Raw genomic sequence first — 11,117 nt, 5'->3', positions numbered from 1 at the left:
AATTCAACACATGAGAAACTTTTCAAGAAGTCAATAAGAGGAGGGAAGTTGTACTCACTCTTTAAAAAAAAAAGGAAAAGAAAAAATAGTACATGCATAAAGCTCAGTATAAGGAATTATTAGCCACATGCAAATTCAAATTCAAAAAGGGGGATATAAAGTGGTAACAGCAGTAACGCAAAGTGAATCGAGCTGCTTGAAAACGTAAACATTGAGCTACCATATGATGCGGAAGGGCAACTTTTGGGCCTATAACCTAAGACCACCGGATTCGGAAAGACAGAGGCAGGCAAATGTGCACTGCAAAAATATTGAAATAGCCAAGACATGGAAGCAAAAAAAAGGTCCATAAACAGATGAATGGACAAAGACGAAATGGTATACGTACCAAATGGAATAGTAGCCTCTGGAAAAAAATGAACAATGCCGTTTTCAGGACTAGAGTTGAGACTAGAAATAATCATATAAGGTTAAGTAAGACAAAAGGGTATGAAAAATATCCTATGATATTATTTATACAAGTTTTCCTAAGATTGCTACCGATGAACATATTTCCACAGAAAAAAAACACTCACAGACTTATCAAATAAACTAATGGTTAGCCAAAATGAAAGGTGGGGGCATGGGTAAACTAGGACTATGGGGTTAACATACATATACTAATATAAGTTAAATGTATATAAACATATAACATATAAATGATATGAATTATATAATCACCAATACCTTCAAAATATACATTCTGTAATCACATACATGGTAACAGGATCCGAAGATGAACAGACATATGTATGAACCATTGAACAGATTCTGTACAGCCAGACAATCAAAACACTCTAATCAAATTTACTCCGATAAAAAATACAAATTAAATTTAAAAAACAAACATAAGTAAGGAGACATAAACTTCTGGGGGCTTGTCCCAGCACATTGCACTCTAATTTAAAAGCTCGGAACACTACCTCCAGGAAGACTCTGTTGTCCTAGTAACAAGACTTGAGAACGTAATAATGCTGCCGCCTTGTGGCTGTCTCCAAAAACAGCACCTTTAAACCCAGTGCCAATGGTTGATTATATAGTCACAAGGACTGCACGGTTGTAAATGACACAGGCACTCAAAAAATGCCCTGGGGTAGGGAATAGGCAAGAAAATTCAACACATGAGAAACTTTTCAAGAAGTCAATAAGAGGAGGGAAGTTGTACTCACTCTTTTTAAAAAAAAGGAAAAGAAAAAATAGGACATGCCTAAAGCTCAGCATAAGGAATTATTAGCCACATGCGTATCCAACCTCCAAAACGGTTTCAGTTCACACCAGTCATGACCATCAGCAAAAAGTCTACAAACTATAAATGCTGAAGGGGTTTTAGAGAAGTGTGTACTTTCTAGCTGCGGGTGGGATATAAAGTCGTAACAGCACTAACGCAAACTGAATCGAACTGCTTGAAAAGGTAAAAATTGAGCTACCAAATGATGCGGCAGGGCACCTATTGGGCCTATAACCTAAGACCACCAAAATTGGAAAGACAGAGGCAGGCAAATATGCACTGCAACAATACTGAAATAGCCAAGATATGGAAGCAAAAAAAAGGTCCATAAACAGATGAATGGACAAAGAAGAAGTGGTATACGGACAGAATGGAATAGTAGCCTGGGGAGAAAAATGAACAATGCTGTTTTCAGGACTACAGTTGAGCCTAGAAAAAATCATATAAGGTTAAGTAAGTCAAAAGGGTATGACAAATATCCTATGATATCATTTATACAAGTTTTCTTAAGATTGCTACCAATGAACATATTTCCACAGAAAAAGACACTCACAGACTTATCAAATAAACTAATGTTTAGCCAAAATGAAAGTTGGGGGGATGGGTAAGTTAGGACTATGGGGTTAACATACATATACTAATGTAAGTTAAATGTATATAAACATATAACATATAAACGATATGAATTATATAATCACCAATACCTTCAAAATATATATTCTGTGATCACATACATGGTAACAGGATCCGAAGATGAACAGACATATGTATGAATCATTGAGCAGATTCTGTACAGCCAGACAATCAAAACCCTCTAATCAAATTTACTCCGATAAGAAATAGAAATTAAATTTAAAAAAACAAACATAAGTTAGGAGACATAAACTTTTGGGGGCTTGTCCCAGCACACTGCACTCTAATTTACAAGCTCAGAACACTACCTCCAGGAAGACTCTGTTGCCCTAGTAAGAAGAGTTGAGAACGTAATAATGCTGCCGCCTTGTGGCTGTTTCCCACAACAGCAGCTTTAAACCCAGTGCCAAAGGTTGCTTAATAGTCACAAGGACTGAAGGGCTCTAAATGACACCTGCCTTCAAAAAATGCCCTGGGGTAGGGAATAGGCAAAAAAATTCAACACATGAGAAACTTTTCAAGAAGTCAATAAGAGGAGGGAAGTTGTACTCACTCTTTAAAACAAAAGGAAAAGAAAAAAATGACATGCCTAAAGCTGAGTATAAGGAATTATTAGCCACATGCAAATTCAAATTCAAAAAGGTTTCAGGTAACACCAGTCATGACCATCATCAAAAAGTCTACAAACTATAAATGCTGAAGGGGTTTTAGAGGAATGTGTACCTTCTAGCTGCTGGTGGGATGTAAAGAAGTAATACCACTAATGCAAACTGAATGGAGCTGCTTGAAAAGGTAAAAATTGAGTTACCATACGATGCGGCAGGGCACCTTTTGGGCCTATAACCTAAGACCACCAGAATCGGAAAGACAGAGGCAGGCAAATGTGCACTGCAACAATACTGAAATAGCCAAGACATGGAAGCAAAAAAAGGTCCATAAACAGATGAATGGACAAAGACGAAATGGTATACGTACCAAATGGAATAGTAGCCTCTGGAAAAAAATGAACAATGCTGTTTTCAGGACTAGAGTTGAGCCTAGAAATAATCATATAAGGTTAAGTAAGTCAAAAGGGTATGACAAATATCCTATGATATCATTTATACATGTTATCCTAAGATTGCTACCAATGAACATATTTCCACAGAAAAAGACACTCACAGACTTATCATATAAACTAATGGTTAGCCACAATGAAAGGTGGGAGGATGGGTAAATTAGGATTATGGGGTTAACATACATATACTAATGTATGTTAAATGTATATAAACATATAACATATAAATGATATGAATTATATATTCACCAATACCTTCAAAATATACATTCTGTAATCACATACATGGTAACAGGATCCGAAGATGAACAGACATATGTATGAATCATTGAGCAGATTCTGTACAGCCAGACAATCAAAACACTCTAATCAAATTTACTCCGATAAGAAATAGAAATTAAATTTAAAAAACAAACATAAGTTAGGAGACATAAACTTTTGGGGGCTTGTCCCAGCACATTGCACTCTAATTTACAAGCTCGGAACACTACCTCCAGGAAGACTGTGTTGTCCTAGTAACAAGACTTGAGAACGTAATAATGCTGCCGCCTTGTGGCTGCTTCCCACAACAGTAGCTTTAAACCCAGTGCCAATGGTTGCTTATATAGTCACAAGGACTGCAGGGCTGTAAAAGACACAGGCCCTCAAAAAATGCCCTAGGGTAGGGAATTGGCAAGAAAATTCAACACATGAGAAATTTTCAAAAGTCAATAAGAGTACGGAAGTTGTACTCACTCTTTAAAAAAAAAGGAAAAGAAAAAAAGGACATGCCTAAAGCTCAGCATAAGGAATTATTAGCCACATGCGTATCCAACCTCCAAAAAGGTTTCAGCTCACACCAGTCATGACCATCAGCAAAAAGTCTACAAACTATAAATGCTGAAGGGGTTTTAGAGAACTGTGTACCTTCTAGCTGCTGTTTGGATGTAAAGTGGTAACAGCAGTAACGCAAACTGAATCGAGCTGCTTGAAAACGTAAACATTGAGCTACCATATGATGCGGCAGGGCACCTTTTGGGCCTATAACCTAAGACCACCGGATTCGGAAAGACAGAGGCAGGCAAATGTGCACTGCAACAATATTGAAATAGCCAAGACATGGAAGCAAAAAAAAGGTCCATAAACAGATGAATGGACAAAGACGAAATGGTATACGTACCAAATGGAAGAGTAGCCTCGGGAAAAAAATGAACAATGCCGTTTTCAGGACTAGAGTTGAGCCTAAAAATAATCATATAAGGTTAAGTAAGTCAAAAGGGTATGACAAATATCCTATGATATCATTTATACATGTTATCCTAAGATTGCTACCAATGAACATATTTCCACAGAAAAAGACACTCACAGACTTATCAAATAAACTAAGGGTAAGCCAAAATGAAAGTTGGGAGGATGGGTAAATTAGGACAATGGGGTTAATATACATATACTAATGCATGTTAAATGTATATAAACTATATGAATTATATAGTCACCAATACATATAAAATATATAATGACAAAACACCTACCAAATACCAAGGGAGGTCTACTCAACATTCACTAACAACATACATGGTAACAGGATCTGAAGATGAACAGACATCTGTATGAATCATTGAGCAGATTCTGTACAGCCAGAAAACCACAACACTCTAATCAAATTTACTCCGATAAGAAATAGAAATTAAATTTAAAAAACAAACATAAGTAAGGTGACATAAACTTCTGGTTGCTTGTCCCAGCACATTCCACTCTAATTTACAACCTTGGAACACTACCTCCAGGAAGACTCTTTTGCACTAGTAACAAGAGTTGAGAACGTAATAATGCTGCCGCCTTGTGGCTGTTTCCCATAACAGCAGCTTTAAACCAAGTGCTAATGGTTGCTTAATAGGCACAAGGACTGCAGGGCTATAAATGACACCTGTCCCCAAAAAATGCCCTGGCGTTGGGAATAGGCAAGAAAATTCAACACATGACAAATGTTTCAAGAAGTCAATATGAAGAGGGAAGTTTTAGTCACTCTTTAAATAAAAAAGGAAAAGGACAAAAAAGGACATGCCTAAAGCTCAGTATAAGGAATTATTAGCCACATGCAAATCCAACTTCCAAAAAGGTTTCAGCTTACACCAGTCAAATGACCATCAGCAAAAAGTCTACAAACTATAAATGCTGAAGGGCTTTTAGAGAACTCTGTACCTTCTAGCTGCTGGTGGAATGTAAAATGGTAACAGCACTAACGAAAACTGAACGGAGCTGCTTTAAAAGGTAAAAATTAAGCTACCATATGATGCTGCAGGGCACCTTTTTGGCCTATAACCTAAGACCACAAGAATCGGAAAGACAGAGGCAGGCAAATGGTACTGCAGCAATATTGAAATTGCCAAGACATGGAAGCAAAAAAAAGGTCCATAATCAGATGAATGGACAAAGAAGAAGTGGTATATGGACAGATCGGAGTATCAGTCACAAAAAAAATAAAACAATGGCATATGCAGCACCACAGATGAGCCTAGAGATAATCACACAATGTGAAGTAAGTCAGAATGCGAAAGACAAATGCCCTATGATGTCCCTTATGTTATCTGAAAATTCATAAACATGAACATATTTCCTAGAGAAAGGCAATCTCAGATTGAGAAGACAAACTTATGGTTAAGCCATAGAAAAGGTGTGAGGAATGGATAAATTAGGATATTGGGGTTAACACACATATATTAATACATATAAAATATATAATCCCCAAAGACCTATGGAATACCAAAAGTGGTCTACTCAACACTCTGTAACAACCTACATGGGAAAGGACCCAAAGATCAACAGATATATATGTATATGTGTAAATGAACAAGATTCTGTACACCTAGAAAAAAAGACATTTTTCAATCAAATTTGCTCTGATAAAAACTACAACTTAAAGACACAAACAAGAATTACGGAGGCTAAAACTTACGGGGGTTTGTCCTGGCACATTCCACTCTAATCTGCAACCTAAAAGCACAACTTGCAGCAAGGTTCTGTTTGCCTAGCAAGCAGAGTTGGCAACATGGAAATGCTGCCACCCTAAGGCTGTTTCCTCAAACAGCAGCTTTAAATCTACTGCTAATGGTCACTAATATTCACAAGGACTGCAGGGCTGTAAATGACTCATACCCTCAAAAAATGTCCTGGGGTAGGGAATGGCCAAAAAAATCGAAACGTGGCAAATTTTTCAAGAAGGCAATTTGAAGTTGTAACTTTAGCTCCATCTTAAAAAAAAATGAAAAGAACATTGATAAACGCAAAACATCAGGAATTATGAGACGCATGCAAATCCAATCTACACAAAGCTATCACCTCACACCAGTCAGAATGACCATCAGCAAAATGTCAACAAACAGAGCATTAACCAAGATGGCGGAGTAGAAGGACGTGCTCTCACTCCCTCTTGTGAGAGCACCAGAATCACAACTGGCTGCTGGACAATCACTGACAGGAAGACCCTGGACTACACCAAGGAGGATACCGCACGTCCAAGGACAGAGGAGAAGCCACAGTGAGACGGTAGGAGGGCACAATCAGAGTAAAATCAAATCCCATAACTGCTGGGTGGGTGACTCACAGACTGGCGAACACTTATACCACAGAAGTCCACCCACTGGAGTGAAGGTTCTGAGCCCCACGTCAGGCTTCCCAACCTGGGGGTCCTGCAACGGGAGGAGGAATTCCTAGAGAATCAGACTTTGAAGCCTAGTGGGAATTGATTGCAGGACTCCTACAGGACTGGGGGAAACAGAGACCCCACTCTTGGAGGGCACACACAAAGTAGTGTGCGCATCGGGACCCAGGGGAAGGAGCAGTGACCCTGGGGGAGACTGAACCAGACCTACCTGCTGGTGTTTGGGGGTCTCCTGCAGAGGCGGGGCGTGGCTCTGTTTCACCGTGGGGACAAGGACACTGGCAGCGGAGGTTCTGGGAAGTGCTCCTTGGCGTGAGCCCTCCCAGAGTCTGCCATTAACCCCACCAAAGAGCCCAGGTAGGCTCCAGTGTTGGGTTGCCTCAGGCAAAACAACCAACAGGGAGGGAACCCAGCCCCACCCATCAACAGTCAAGTGGATTAAAGTTTTACTGAGCTCTGACCGCCACAGCAACAGTCAGCTCTACCCACCACCAGAGCCTCCCATCAAGCCTCTTAGATAGCCTCAACCACCAGAGGGCAGACAGCAGAAACAAGAAAAACGACAATCCTGCAGCCTGTGGACCAAAAACCACAGTTACAGAAAGATAGACAAGATGAAAAGGCAGAGGGCTATGTACCAGATGAAGGAACAAGAAAAAACCCCAGAAAAACAACTAAATGAAGTGGAGATAGGCAACCTTCCAGAAAAAGAATTCAGAATAATGATAGTGAAGATGATCCAGGACCTCGGAATAAGAATGGAGGCAAAGATTGAGAAGATGCAAGAAATGATTAACAAAGACCTAGAAGAATTAAAGAACAAACAAACAGAGATGACCAATACAATAACTGAAATGAAAACTACGCTAGAAGGAATCAATAGCAGAATAACTGAGGCAGAAGAACGGATAAGTGACCTGGAAGACAGAATGGTGGAATTCACTGCTGCGGAACAGAATAAAGAAAAAAGAATGAAAAGAAATGAAGACAGCCTGAGAGACCTCTGGGACAACATTAAATGCAACAACATTCGCATTATAGGGGTCCCAGAAGGAGAAGAGAGAGAGAAAGGACCAGAGAAAATATTTGAAGAGATTATAGTCGAAAACTTCCCTAACATGGGAAAGGAAATAGCCACCCAAGTCCAGGAAGCGCAGAGAGTCCCATACAGGATAAACCCAAGGAGAAACACGCCGAGACACATAGTAATCAAAGTGGCAAAAATTAAAGACAAAGAAAAATTATTGAAAGCAGCAAGGGAAAAACGACAAATAACATACAAGGGAACTCCCATAAGGTTAACAGCTGATTTCTCAGCAGAAACTCTACAAGCCAGAAGGGAGTGGCATGATATACTTAAAGTGATGAAAGGGAAGAACCTACAACCAAGATTACTCTACCCGGCAAGGATCTCATCTAGATTTGATGGAGAAATCAAAAGCTTTACAGACAAGCAAAAGCTACGAGAATTCAGCACCACCAAACCAGCTCTACAACAAATGCTAAAGGAACTTCTCTAAGTGGGAAACACAAGAGAAGAAAAGGACCTACAAAAACAAACCCAAAACAATTAAGAAAATGGTCATAGGAACATACATATCGATAATTACCTTAAACGTGAATGGATTAAATGCCCCAACCAAAAGACATAGACTGGCTGAATGGATACAAAAACAAGACCCATATATATGCTATCTACAAGAGACCCACTTTAGACCTAGGGACACATACAGACTGAAAGTGAGGCGATGGAAAAGGATATTCCATGCAAATGGAAATCAAAAGAAAGCTGGAGTAGCTATACTCATATCAGATAAAATAGACTTTAAAATAAAGAATGTTACAAGAGACAAGGAAGGACACTACATAACGATCAAGGGATCAATCCAAGAAGAAGATATAACAATTATAAATATATATGCACCCAACATAGGAGCACCTCAATACATAAGGCAACTGCTAACAGCTATAAAAGAGGAGATCGACAGTAACACAATCATAGTGGGGGACTTTAACACCTCACTTACACCAATGGACAGATCATCCAAAATGAAAATGAATAAGGAAACAGAAGCTTTAAATGACACAACAGACCAGTTAGATTTAACTGGTATATATAGGACATTCCATCCAAAACCAGCAGATTACACGTTCTTCTCAAGTGCGCACGGAACATTCTCCAGGATAGATCACATCTTGGGTCACAAATCAAGCCTCAGTAAATTTAAGAAAATTGAAATCATATCAAGCATCTTTTCGGACCACAACGCTATGAGATTAGAAATGAATTACAGGGAAAAAAACGTAAAACAGACAAACACGTGGAGGCTAAACAATACGTTACTAAATAACCAAGAGATCACTGAAGAAATCAGAGAGGAAATCAAAAAATACCTAGAGACAAATGACAATGAAAACACGACGACCCAAAACCTATGGGATGCAGCAAAAGCAGTTCTAAGAGGGAAGTTGATAGCTATACAAGCCTATCTCAGGAAACAAGAAAAATCTCAAGTAAACAATCTAACCTTACACCTAAAGAAACTAGAGAAAGAAGAACAAACAAAACCCAAAGTTAGCAGAAGGAAAGAAATCATAAAGATCACAGCAGAAATAAATGAAATAGAAACAAAGAAAACAATAGCAAAGATCAATAAAACTAAAAGTTGGTTCTTTGAGAAGATAAACAAAATTGATAAGCCATTAGCCCAGACTCATCAAGAAAAAGAGGGAGAGGACTCAAATCAATAAAATCAGAAATGAAAAAGGAGAAGTTACAACAGACACCGCAGAAATACAAAGCATCCCAAGAGACTACTACGAGCAACTTTACGCCAATAAAATGGACAACCTGGAAGAAATGGACACATTTTTAGAAAGGTATAACCTTCCAAGACTGAACCAGGAAGAAACAGAAAATATGAACAGACCAATCACAAGTAATGAAATTGAAACTGTGATTAAGAATCTTCCAACAAACAAAAGTCCAGGACCAGATGGCTTCACAGGTGAATTCTATCAAACATTTAGAGAAGAGCTAAGACCTATCCTTCTCAAACTCTTCCAAAAATTGCAGAGGAAGGAACACTCCCAAACTCATTCTATGAGGCCACCATCACCCTGATACCAAAACCAGACAAAGACACTACAAAAAAAGAAAATTACAGACCAATATCACTGATGAATATAGATGCAAAAATCCTCAACAAAACACTAGCAAACAGAATCCAACAACACATTAAAAGGATCATACACCACGATCAAGTGGGATTTATCCCAGGGATGCAAGGATTCGTCAATATACGCAAATCAATCAATGTGATACACCATCTTAACAAATTGAAGAATAAAAACCATATGATCATCTCAATAGATGCAGAAAAAGCTTTTGACAAAATTCAACACCCATTTATGATAAAAACTCTCCAGAAAGTGGGCATAGAGGGAACCTACCTCAACATAATAAAGGCCATATATGACAAACCCACAGCAAACATCATTCTCAAAGGTGAAAAACTGAAAGCATTTCCTCTAAGATCAGGAACGAGACAAGGATGTCCACTCTCACCGCTATTATTCAACATAGTTCTGGAAGTCCTATGCACGGCAATCAGAGAAGAAAAAGAAATAAAAGGAATACAAATTGGAAAAGAGGAGGTAAAAGTGTCACTGTTTGCGGATGACATGATACTATACATAGAGAATCCTAAAACTGCCACCAGAAAACTGCTAGAGCTAATGAATGAATATGCTAAAGTTGCAGGATACAAAATGAATGCACAGAAATCTCTTGCATTCCTATACACTAATGATGAAAAATCTGAAAGAGAAATTATGGAAACACTCCCATTTACCATTGCAACAAAAAGAATAAAATACCTAGGAGTAAACCTACCTAGGGAGACAAAAGACCTGTATGCAGAAAACTATAAGACACTGATGAAAGAAATTAAAGATGATACCAACAGATGGAGAGATATACCATGTTCTTGGATTGGAAGAATCAACATTGTGATAATGAGTATACTACCCAAAGCAATATACAGATTCAACGCAATCCCTATCAAATTACCAATGGCATTTTTTACGGAGCTAGAACAAATCATCTTAAAATTTGTATGGAGTCACAAAAGACCCCGAATAGCCAAAGCAGTCTTGAGGGAAAAAAATGGAGCTGGAGGAATCAGACTCCCTGACTTCAGACTATACTACAAAGCTACAGTAATCAAGACAATATGGTACTGGCACAAAAACAGAAACATAGATCAATGGAACAAGATAGCAAGCCCACAGATTAACCCACGCACCTATGGTCAACTAATCTATGACAAAGGAGGCAAAGATATACAATGGAGAAAAGACAGTCTCTTCAATAAGTGGTGCTGGGAAAACTGGACAGCTACATGCAAAAGAATGAAATTAGAATACTCCCTAACACCATACACAAAAATAAACTCAAAATGGATTAGAGACCTAAATATAAGACTGGACACTATAAAACCCTTAGAGGAAAACATAGG

Source organism: Balaenoptera physalus, assembly GCF_965194825.1.
Source record: "Balaenoptera physalus genome assembly, contig: HAP1_SCAFFOLD_825, whole genome shotgun sequence".
NCBI classification, from domain to species: domain Eukaryota; kingdom Metazoa; phylum Chordata; class Mammalia; order Artiodactyla; family Balaenopteridae; genus Balaenoptera; species Balaenoptera physalus.
This window is presented reverse-complemented; position numbering follows the sequence as displayed.